We start from the raw sequence: 12,922 nt of genomic DNA, 5'->3' as shown, positions 1-12,922 counted from the left end.
GTACGGGAAAATGATGAACCCAAAGAGTTGATGAATTTTATGTGACCCCTGATAAAGAAAAAAGAAATGTGGAATCTTAAAAACATCAACTGAATTAACAGGTTAGAGGTTAGGGAGTGGAGAGAGTGCGGCTAGATCCCAAATTTGATGTCTGTCCTTTCCTAAGTCATGATATTAGGTCTTTGCTAAGTCAGTGTAATTATCTTTTTTAGTGAATCCTCCCAAGGAAGAAATATCCTAACCTGGTAAGTCTCCACAAAATTTATCACAATTTCACATCCTTCCCTAATCCATTATGCAAATGTGAAAAATCCATAACAGTATCAGTATTGATCTAAGTAAAATATAGCAAGAAGAGAAAGCCTGCTGATCATTAGCCTCCTTTTCAAATACCCCTCCTCATTAATAATATAAAATAAGGTACTTTGTATGTTATCCACCATTCTGCATTATTTCTCCTCCACCTAATCAACAAGTACAGGGCACCTGGTATGTACAATAAGTAAAATGCTCTTAGTTTTCCCTCAACACCACCATCCACACACCCACTATGGGGACACTGGTCTCAACCATCTGCCTCTTCAGAAACTTGAGAGTGGAATCAGTGGTTATCCTGAGAAGCACCAGAGCTGGCAGACAAGTTCAGCCCAACCCAGGAAAGACAAGACAGAATTACCACAATTTAGAACACTTTCTCCAAGTAGCTGAAAAGAAGCTTCAAATTTTGGATTCTTTAGGAAAGATCCTACTACAAAAGGATAACATAGGAGATAGAAAAGGATGTAACTCATGAGAATTCAAAATCCTAGGGAACAAATATGCCAGTGAAAGCAAATGCCAATGACCTCTCCTAAAGGTCCATTGCCTTTTACCTTCCACATCCCATCACCACTTCTGTCCATTTGATTCTTTAATGTCCAACAAATCCATTCATTCTTATCCAACCTCTTAACCTATACATAACCCAGATACTTAAGAGCCATTCACCCATGACTCCCCAGTATTTGCAGGATGATTCCCTGGCTCCATTATATAGAACCTAAGACTCTCCACAAAACTCTCTTTCCCATCTCCCCAGTCTCATCATTTGCCATTATATCCCCACATCTTCCATCTGCATTTCCTCCTGGGCCCACCACATTCACTTGAGGCTCCATGATTCCAGAACTCATCTCTCGCCCTGAAGCACCCTTCAGTGTTTCAAACCACTTCCAAATCATTCTTCATGTCCTAGTCCATATGCCTCATGCATTGTAAACTCTTCCCCACCTCTTCCAGACACCATTATTTCAGGTCTTTGCATGCTTATTACACTTTCCTCCTATCTTTATTGTAGCCCCTATCCAACTGTAGCATAATAGCTGTTGATCTATTTATTTCTGGTTAGACTACGAGCTCGCTGAAAGCTGGGACTATCTCAATCCTCTTTATATCTGTCCTTATATCTATAACAGCTTGTCTCTCTCTCTCTCTTTTTAATGTACTAATTACAGTTTTATTTTTGTTTTGTTTTGTTTATATTTTTTATTGAAGTTTGATTTGCCAGCATATAGTATAACACCCAGTGCTCATCCCATCAAGTGCTCTCCTCAGTGCCCATCACCCAATCACCCCATCCCCCCGCCTGCTTCCCCTTCTAGTTCCCCTTGTTCGTTTCCCAGAATTAGGAGTCTCTCATGTTTTGGGAAAGGAGGGAAAATGAGTGGGAAAAATGAGAGAGGGTGACAGCTTATCTCTTATATCTGTGCCCATAGCACAATGCCCAAAACCTAGCAGGTACTCAATCCATGTCTGATAAATCCATGAATGAATGCCTTAATTCATTGTTTCTTCCTCACAGATCTTTTCTCTCCCTCACACCACCAGAGTGGTGTTAATGGCGGTCACTGGGACAAGCTTAACCCGGAATCCTCCATCAGCAGCAGCTACCTACAAACTTCTGAGAGGTAGACCCTAAAAGATGAAGACACCAAAAGAAACATAATGAAAGACATATGGAAAAGTGAAAGAGAGAATGAGAAAGGTGGAATGGGAGGAACCAGAAGAGAGAAGTAACAGATTCAAAAGTGACTGGATAGGCAAAAAGAAAAATAAAGTAAGGTAAGAGTTATGACAGTAAAGGGAAGCCACACCAAGGTAAGAAGGAAAGAGACTGAAAAAAGAGAGAGAGAGAGAGAGAGAGAATGAAACTAAGGAAACCAATGAGATGGTTCAAAGGAAAGTGAAAAGACTTACTCAGGGGACCCCTGGGTGGCTCAGCAATTGAGTGCCTGCCTTCAGCCCAGGGTGTGGTCCTGGAGACCCAGAATCAAGTCCCACAGGAGGCTCCCTGCATGAACCCTTCTTCTCCCTCTGCCTGTGTCTCTTCCTCTCTCTCTCTGTGTCTCTCATGAATAAATAGATAAAATATTTTAAAAATATACAATTAAAAAAGACTTACCCAAGAAGCATAGTGTTAAAAAGTACCTGAGGTAGAAATTTTTTAAGTGTTCAATTCTACCCAAAACAGTATAAGGGGAAGTTGTCACATGGTGAAACTTAAAACAAGCGAAGAAAAGGCATAACAAGCCTTCTCCTCCTGTTTAGATGGTATAAAATACTAAATCATAATTAAAGCACTTTACCAACAAGACTAATTAAAATAGGTAGGTCAACATTATTGAACTAGTTTTAAGAGAAAACTACCCTTGGAGCTAGGAAGATTAGATACCTCAACAGGATCACACAAATGTTCCTCCAAAAAAGAGCTGTGAATGTTGCAGAGACAGTTACATAAAGAACCAACTATGCGAGGCTCCTGGGTGGCTAAGTTGGTTGAGCATCTGACTGGATTTCAGCTTGGGTCATGATCTCAGGGTTGTGAGATAGAGCCCTGTGCTCAGTGTGGAGTCTGCCTGGGATTCTCACCCTCTCCCTCACTCTCTGCCCCTCCCCCTACTTACATGGGCACTCTAGCTCTCTCAAATAAATAAAATCTTAAGAAAAAAAAATAGTAGACTTGCAAGAAATCTCCCAGGGCAGAAGAAAAGAAAAATATAAATGAGCAAAGGACAGATAATATACAAATTTATTAACTGATTCCTGGAAAATGCCTAGCGTTTTAGATATATCACCTTGTGTCCAGTCAGCTATATCCCAGGATACTGAGAATCAAGCCCACGAAAGAGTGTTTCATTTGGCAGCAAACTGCAGTTTCATTCAGTTTCCCAACTTAGAGGTAAGGCCAAAGATAAGAGGAAAACCCAAAAGAGAGGTCTGGCAGGATCAGGAATCTGACCCTGGTGCAAGTTGATGATACTTCTAACGGCTTGTCTCTTCCTTACTGGAATCCCTGTAAGTCAAGTCCTTAATACACACGGGAGGGTTTTCCAGCAAAGTCACTGAAACCCCTGTGACATTCTGAGTCACCTGGGTCCCCACTGTACTTCTCTCAGAGCTATTATGCCTGGACCACAATCACAGGTTTACAAGTGTTCTCCCCTACTAGACTGTGAGTACCTTGAGGTCAAGGTTTGTGTCTTCCTCATCTCTTCCCACAAAGCATCTGGCAAGATGTCCATCATGTAATAAGTGATAAATAAACTAAGTGAAATAGATGAATAAATGAATGAGCACTTTACAAGTGCTGTTTGATCTTTAAGCCAAGCCCCCTGAGGGTTTGTGACAACTCTCTGGGCACCTAGCTACAATTTGAAATATTCACCACTAGATGGCACTATTTTAATGAGGTAGTAGAGCGCTTACCCTAACCTCCTTATATCTGATACTAATATGCTCTAATGAAAGAGCTACTATTATTCCCAAAGTGAAATTTTTTAACCTTGGGATTTCTCTTAAATTTCCATTATACTCACATGTTTGACTTTCAAAAAGAAAATACTCTCCAATAAATTCTCATTTTTCCCCAATCCCATTGCTATGACCACATAAATCACCAACAGGAAGTTCAATACCTCCTCCATAAGCCTAGGGAACTTCCATTGTTAAGATCTATTATTGTCATAGGCATTTTCAAGCTCATACATAGGGTCTTTAAAGTCATATTCATATGGACAGAGTCAACTCCAGACAATAACCACAGAAGCAGGTGCCTGCCCCATCATATTTGCAAAGTCTTTCAAAGTTTAGGCTCTGAGGCCACTGTTATCACTGCCACAGTGGCATTAAAAAACAGTCAGACACCGGGCGGGTCTCAACACACTGCCAGCAGGCTCCAGGAGATAGAGAAATCAATCAGCTAGTGACATTGTCTTAACCGTAAGTATTAGTAAGGTTACCACTGTAAAAACATAGACTTTTTACACTGCTTCTATTCATTTTTAATAAAACTGATACTGGGAAATGAGGTCTTTTCATTTTCGATAGCTTCCTCAAGAATGTCATCTGGGTCATGCTGATCTTTGGACTCTAAGAAAATCCTCTACAGGTAGCTGCTTTCAGGCTCAAGTTTGCCTCCCCCTACCCCCCACAAATGGCTCCTTTGGCCCTTCTATACACCACTGCCCATAGCAGTATTTAGTGCCTTGCACTGTTGAAGACAAACTGTGCCACCCATTCAACTGGGACACTGGGAGAGCAAAGACCATGCCATTTTTATCTTTTTATTCTGTTTCACTGTCCAGCACAAAGTACTGTGGAACAAGTATCAGAGGATGGGGAAGTGCCTAAGTTTGGGGTTGAACTCAGCAATCCACTCATCTTCACAAGAGAGGACAATGTAACTAAACATCTTAGCCAACATCCAAGTCTAGGTCATCTAAACCCAATATATTTAGATCACACTCACCATATCCACCTTTTTTAAAAGATTTTTATTTATTCATACATGAAAGACACAGAGAGAGAGAGAGAGAGAGAGGCACAGGCACAGGCACAGGCAGAGGGACAGGCAGAGGGAGAAGCAGGCTCCATGCAGAGATCCTGATGTGGGACTTGATCTCGGGTCTCCAGGATCACGCCCTGGGCCAAAGGCAGGGGCTAAACCTCTAAGCCACCCGGGGATCCCCCCCATCCACCTTCTATTCTCATTCCCCCAGATCTGTTCTTCTTCTTGACAGTCCCCTTTCTACTGATGGCTCCATGGTTCTTGCAATAATCCAAGTTCAAACCTTCATCTTTGCCTCATTTTCCTTCCTTGCCTGATCCTTGCTTGGATCCATGTTCTCACCGGGGCCTCTATAGCCATTAGTCTAACCCAAGTACTCACTGCCTTCCAGCTTTATAACCTGTCTCCCCACTATAAGACTTTTGAGGATGAAGATCCTTTATTTACTGATTTTCATATTTTCCTCAGGGGGCCTTTCCTAACAGAGTACTTTATTAATTCAGTTACTTGAGAATATAAATTAAATGCAGTCAATAAAGCAATAAATAAGAAAGGACACATACTTACATACACACAGAGAAACTATAATGGATATCAGGAAAATTTAAGTAAAAAGTGAAAGATTGAGCTTGAACTAGCCTGCATGTACTAAGCTTTCAAAGAAAAAAAATTGTGGATTTTTTTGTTTGTATTACAAAATGTGCAACACTATATGGAGTAGTACATGAGTTACTTTCCCTCAACTGTAAAACCAGTGAAAAGGAAACCAGATGTGGGCACAGAAGAGATAGTAGGACAGCTTAGTATTCAACTACTGTTAGAGGTAAAACAACACCTATGTTCTGTATTTCCTTTGCCTCAATCAAGAGACTAACTAACCTGATGATTTCTGAAAACATGGTAAAGGACTGATGCACTATGTCTTGCAGATTATATGTGTGTTTTAGTAGGTGTCAATGCCTTTGTCTCCATGGGTAACACATTATGAAACTTCCAGTTGCCCTGGCAGCTGGCTCATGAGGGCTATTCCTTGCCCATCTGATGACATCACACAAGCACTCGCTTTATCACAGGCAGGGACTTTATCTACTGCACCCATCAGAGTGTCCTCAGGCCATGGAATAATGATACTGGCCTCCTCCTTGCATAAGGGATGACTGTTTGGCATCTCAGAGTAACACAAATGGTCAAGAGCACAGGCTCTGGAATCAAAGACCTGATCATGATTATTGCTGTTGCTGCTCCTGTTACTTTTAGTATTCAGGATTTTCCTGAGCTATCCCAGTGCCTATATCCAAGATGTCATGGGATATCACCACCCCAGCCCCCAAAGCTGACTCTGAGTTCCAGGGCATACCAATCAGAAATAGAAATAGTAGCTGGTATATCTGCTAGTGAAGAAACCCTGAGGTCTTCATAAGCATTCATCTAGTTACCCATACCCATACCCCTTCCAGTCCCTGTGGGCCCCCCCCTCACTTCTATGATCCACAGCCAGGGTCTATTGGGCCATACGTTTTATGTCAGACACTATGCAAAGATCTCTACACACACGACCTCGTCTCATCTTCACAACCCTAAGGAGTACATTATGTTAGTATCCCATTTCCAGAGAAGGAAACTGAAAATCAAAGGATAATCCTGCCTCAGGTCACAAGACCAACGCAGAGAATCTTTCTGACTCATTTTACCCGCCTTTCCTCCAACTTCCTACAAAGATGAGTCCTGTTTTGTTTTCAGTTTTTAAATTCCTACTTTGAAAGGAGATCGTATTCCATCAGTAAATTAATCCCGGACATTCAAGAAGTCACTCATTTAGGTGCTTGAGTATAGTTCTATACCCAGCAGGTAAACTTTGCCAGTATTCCTACACTATGAAAAAAAATGAGTGTATTGACAGAACAAAAAATACTCTGTAGATGCATAAGATCAATGTAGTCATCTTAAAAATGAGAAAAATGAAGCCCACAGGTAAAATATGTCTTGCTCAAAGTAATATAGCAGGAAGGAATTAGAACCCAGGGCACTTCTCTTCCCAAAGCACTCAGCTCAATCATTGAGACTAACTCATGTGTTCAGAAAACAAATTGTGAATAATGGATCCTTCCTTACAGATAGCATAGCGGTTGTACTAGCCTTCCCCCCCACCCCATTCCTTATAATGTTCTGACATCCTTAAATAACTTTTCTGACTGGAGACTGCCTCTTCTAGGGCTAACCAGTTCTTCAAGGTACCAAAGGACTGAACCAGGAGGTTGCCTTTGAGTGCAAACTAACCAGTCCAGAACAAAAGCTCCTCTATCTGGGGGCACCTGGGTGGCTCAGTGGTTGAGCATCTGCCTTTGGCTCAGGTCATGATCCCGAGGTCCTAGGATTGAGTCCCATATTGGGCTCCCCGCAGGGAGCTTGCTTCTCCCTCTGCCTGTGTCTCTGCCTCTCTCTGTGTTTCTCATGAATAAATAAAATATTTAAAAGGTGGGGGCTCCTCTATCTGGCCTAAACATCTCAAAAAGCAATCATCGCAGGGTCAGATAGCTGGCAAGAGACCACTCCTATTGCAAATTAGTCAATCTTCAACTATTTAACCTGCCCTACCTTGTTTTCCCTCAGAAACTTCCAATAAAGGCTCTGGCCAAAACCTGTCATTGCTTCTGCTTCCTAGTGTTCCTCTCTGGCCTGGGGTGGCAAGCCATGTCTTTTATTTCCAGAAGAAACGTGAGTTAGATTAAACTCTTCTTTCAGTGGCACCGATTCTCCATGTCATCAGTCACTTTTATAAATTAAGACCCAGTCACAGAAAAAAAAAAAAAAAAAAAAAAGACCCAGTCACAGAACAGCAAAGGATCTGGAATCAGACCCAATGGACTTACCCAACTCCCTTCACTAAGTGACCTGGACAGCTAGGGAGTCTTAGAAGAGCTCTGGTGATTGAGGGAAGCTTCACCAGCCTGAGGGGGACAAGAAAAAACATCCTAGACAGAGGACACATTGAAGGCAAAATCTCAAAGGCACGAAATAGCAGGGAGTACTCAGAGAGGCATAAAAGGAAGGTATTGCCAAAGCATAATGACCAAGGCACAGCGCAGGGGGATGAAGAGGCTGGAGAAGTAAGCAGAGACCGATGGTGCTATGCCTGGCTAAAGGCTTGCACTTTATCCTACAGGTGATGAGGAACCAGTGACAGGTTGTGAGCAGGGCAGAGATAGGATTAGATAGGTCTTATAGATAGTTCTGGTGATCTATCATCAACTTCTCTGGCTTTCCACCTGTCTGGAATGGCCTCACATCCCCTCCCCTTCAAATCAAATCCCACATTAATCTCAAGGTCCTGCTCCTAATTTGTCACTGTTGGGAAGCCTTGTCTGGCTCTCTTGTCCCATTGCCCTCTTCCCTTTCTCTGCAGAGACTTCCTCAGCAAGTCTGGTCAGCTTTATCATGATCCACTTATTACTACCCTGAATAGTCCTCCAGAGGCAAGCATCTGTGAGGCCACCAGATGATAGATTCTTTCAGGGTAGGACCTTCTATCCTACTTTGAGGCCCCCTTTCAGCACTCTTTACCCAGAGACTGCTCTCTGTTGTCAGCAGTCCTGAGGGGCCTGCTGCAGCTGGCAGAGAACTAACAGATTGCTTCTCCTGCACACACTCCACATGTTCAGAAAACAGAAAAAAAAAAATTCTTCTAACTCCTGTACTCTTCAGAATACAAGGATTCCCAGGGAAACCAGGCCACCTGATTCCTGGTTCTCCAGGGGCCTTCTTTCCACTAGCAGAAACACAAGTAGCTGCTACAAGGGCAAAACTATTCAATTAGCTCTAGTTGAAGCTTCTTCTTTCCCCACAGGTGTAAATTGGGTGCCTTGCATGTTGTTTTGAACTTGACTCAACATAAGAAGGTATTTATTTCCAGACTGTCTCCCGCTCCAAAGAGGGAGGCAAAGACACATTCAAGGCCTGCAGTTTACCCTGCATGCCCCAGTCCTCCACCTGGGGGAAATCGCGCACAGGGAAGGTTTCGCGAAGCAAGTTACAGGTCAATTCTTCTTCCTGGGCCTGAAGAGAAAAGTGTACCAGACGGTTTCTGAGGTATTTCAAAAGTGGTTAAGGATGTAAACAGCATACGACTGCCAGGCACTGAAGTAAATTTCTCTCAGGAAGAAAAAAAGTCATTGTAAAATCAGTACTATAGAAGCCTACGTGTTTCAAAAGAAGTTCAATCTAAGGATGCATTAAATCTTCTGGCAAAACTCCTAGCCAAATAGGACAACAGAAACAGAGCATGTTTTCTCTAGTTGCTGCTTCTACATAATTTAAGCTACATTCATACCACTGACCTTCAGAGGCTCCCCTTTCACGTTCAGTATATAATATACTTCATGATCTGCCCTTGTGCCCTGACTAGTTTCATCTCCTGCGCTCCCCCACATACCTCATCTATCTCTCCCAAATTGGTCTCTGCATTTCCTCAACTGGGCCATATTCCACCTCATTTCCATTCCTTTTCCTATGCTACACTTGCTTCTTAGAGCTTGTTTCCACACACCCTCATTCCCACAATTTTCTGGTTATCCCATTCCTAAGTGTAATAACCAAACTTTATTAGTGTCTCCAGCACTCCTGGCATTACGTTTGGTTGTCATATAATAAATACAAGGCGTGCCTTCAAACTCCACCACAGGCAGCATCCTCTCCAGAAGCTACCTTACTCTTCCCTTACTCCCATCCCTTACTCTTCAGGAGCCAATCTGGGTTCCTGCCTCTTTAGTCCTTTATTACAGAGGTTATCAGGCTCCACTGTAACCAGTTGCTTATTGATTAGGTCTCTTGCCAGGCTGTGAACTTCCTGAAGTCCTAAACGGAGTCTTCCATTTGGGCCCCTACAACCCCCATCCCTAAAGCATGACACTTCGCATGTGTTCAGTAAATACTTATCTAATGAATCCAAAAATGGAAGACTACACAGATAGACTTTGCATAACAATAAGCACCTGTGTCTGTGGAGATCATTCTGCAGGTAGGGATTTAAATCCCAGCCACATTTAATGGACTATGGTTGGAAAAGTTACTAAACTTGTATCTTGCATCTATTTAAACAAATAGAGCAATGACTCAGAATGACTTAGTTTCTGCCCTCATAGAACTTATATCTTAGAAGGGAAACTTTAAAAAAAGTCCCAATAAAGCAAAACAATTGCAAGTTATAACAAGTACCATAAAGAAAAGAAATAAGATCTAGAGATGGAAAATGACAGAGAAAGGCAAGATCTTTCTGAGATAATGACATTGAAGTGGGAACTACTAGAGGTTGAAGAACTAGCCAGCAGTAGACAGAGACACCAAATTCCAGGGAATGAGAAGAGGGTATGCAAAAATCCTAAGGTAGAAAAGAATGGGAGTCTTCATGACCTAAAAAACCATCAGTGGAACTGAAGCATAGTGAAGGAGAGGAAGAGTTGACAGTGAGTTGGAAAGGCCTACATGACCTTGCATGCAGGTCACAGTAAGGATTTTGGATTCTTTTCCCCCAAATACAATAGGAAAACATCAAAGGATCTCAGCAAGAAAATTACCTGAGCACATTTGCATTTAAGAAGATCACCTTTCCTGACAAATGGAGGACAGAATGGATCATATTTGGAATAAAGCACATCCCTGAATTATTCCTATTTTTTGCTAGGAATAACTTCATCATTTAACTCTCTAGTATAGGGGTCAGCAAACTTTTTCTATAGAAGGCAAAATAGTAAATATTTTGGGCTTCATGGTCTATGTGGTCTCTGCCACAGTTACTCAACTCTGCTATCATGCAACAAGCATCATAAGCAGACAATATATATATGAATGAGCACAGCTGTGGTCTAATGAAACTTTCTTTATAAAAATGGGTGACAAGGTGTACTTGGCTCACAAGCTGTAGTTTGCTAATCCCCTGCTATAGAGTTTTGTTCATCTTTATGATGTTTAAATTGTCCCCATCTATTCACATTTTGCTTAGTTTTCTCTAAGAATGGTGACTAAGTTTTATGATACGTCCCTCAGCATCTATTTATTTAATTAAGTAATTTTGCTCTTGTAATTTGTGATTACATGGATAAATTTCATTTTTTTCAACTTCATTCCTAAAATAACTCTACTTGATCTAAATTTTTAAATATATTCCTACATTAAATTGGCTGAGTTATTTTTAGAAGTTTTATCCTTATGTGTGTAATAACATTTTGCATCTGATACCAGTAGAGTACTAAATGGATGACTTTTAGTTAAACATCTCAGATTGGAATCTGTTTCTCCACAAAGTACAGGAGAGGAAATGACAACTCAGAAAATTTACTGCTTTTCTGAAAGATGGACAGATGGATCTGTGGTGGCTAGTTTAACAGAGCAGAGAAAAACTACAAACTCAACCCCTGTCACAGAGGACAGCAAAAAGAGATAAACTGGCTGAAACCTGACTGGGTTTAGGAATTGAAAGAACCACATATGTCCCAATTTCAATGATGAGAGGATGGATGAAAAGCAAGAGAATTGGTTTTAAGTTTGGTTAAGAAGCAATTAGTTGGCAGGTTGTGGTTCTGACCACAATAGAGTTGTCTCTGAAGATCAGCAAACAATGGGAAGGAAAAATAACCTGATAGACTTCTATACACAGAAAAATACCATTTAAAAAAGAAGCCTTAAAAAGCAAAGAAATTATGACACATGCTATAACATGGTTGAGCCTGAGGACATTATGGTAAGTTAAATAAGCCAGTCACAAAAAAGACAAATGCTATATGATTCCACTTATAAGATATATCTAGAGTAGTCAAACGCATAGAGACAAGAGGGGTAATGGTTATTACCAGGGGTTGGAAGAAGAGGGGGATGGGGAGTTGGTATTTAATGGGTACAAAATTTCAGTCTGGAAGATGAAAACATTCTGGAGATAGATACATAACATGTGAATGTACTTAATGCCACTGAACCACTGAACTGTACACTTAAAGACTAAAATGGCCAATTTTACAGTATGTGTATTTTGCCACAAAAAATATTTTCCTATTTACAAAACAAAAATAAAAACAAAAACAAAAACCAAGAAGACGAATCTTGAGGTTTCTGATCCTACCTAAATATCAAACCCTCTTCCCCTCTGTTCCAACAAGTACAATCCTGGTGATAATGTAAGAGGTAACCAAAGTAGAACTCTGAAAGGTGGAAAGAAAAAGGGAACCCTTTTTTTAGGGAACCCTAGAACTAGAGAAACAACATGAGGACAAAGCATTTTATGTCCTCTCACTCTGACCCAAACAGGGATCTAAGCCTGGTGTTTTTCCAATCTTGAACTTAGCAACAGAAGTTGACCCAGGTAGATTCATTCCTCTTCCAGATCAAATGTGAACCCCCATAATACCAAGGAAAAAGGAAAAGTCAAGGCAAGGGGGATCCATCAGAAGCCTTGCAGACAATAAGGGGACAGAGCAAGTGCTTTCCTTCCTACCAGGACTGAGACTACATTCCTTAACCTAAAAACATGAGGCACTGGCCTGCAGAACTCCTTCTGCTTCTTGGACAGCACCAGCAGGGACCCATGGAAACCCTAGCAACAGGAGATAAACCAACAGTACCGAGTAGCACCATAAATGCTCTGTAAACCCAAGTGTCATTGGAACCACAGCCTACAAAAGTAAGCCAAGACCTACCTATGTGCTAAACTTAAACAGGGTGACTGCCTACTAAAACAAAACAAAACAAAAAATAGGCTTAACAGTTACTTAACTTAATAGCCAATATGTTCAGGTACAATTTTAAAAATGCCATCATACCAAGAACCAGGAAAATAGCAACTTGGAGGAAAGAATCAACTAACACCAATACCACCATTAATCAGATATTGGAATTATGGGACAAACATAAAAATGCTTCAGCAGCAAGTACAACTTCCCTTAGAACAAGTGAAAATATACCAAATCTCAGCAAAGGAACAGAAGTTACAAATAAAAACCAGACAAAGTTATAGAAATGAAAAATGTAACAGAAAATTTTAACTCTCTCGGGGGGCTCATTGGTAGAGTGGATGTCACAGAATAAAGAATCAGCACACTTGAGAATAGACTT

The sequence above is a fragment of the Canis lupus genome, chromosome 6, assembly GCF_011100685.1.
Source record: "Canis lupus familiaris isolate Mischka breed German Shepherd chromosome 6, alternate assembly UU_Cfam_GSD_1.0, whole genome shotgun sequence".
Taxonomy (NCBI): Eukaryota; Metazoa; Chordata; class Mammalia; order Carnivora; family Canidae; genus Canis; species Canis lupus.
This window is presented reverse-complemented; position numbering follows the sequence as displayed.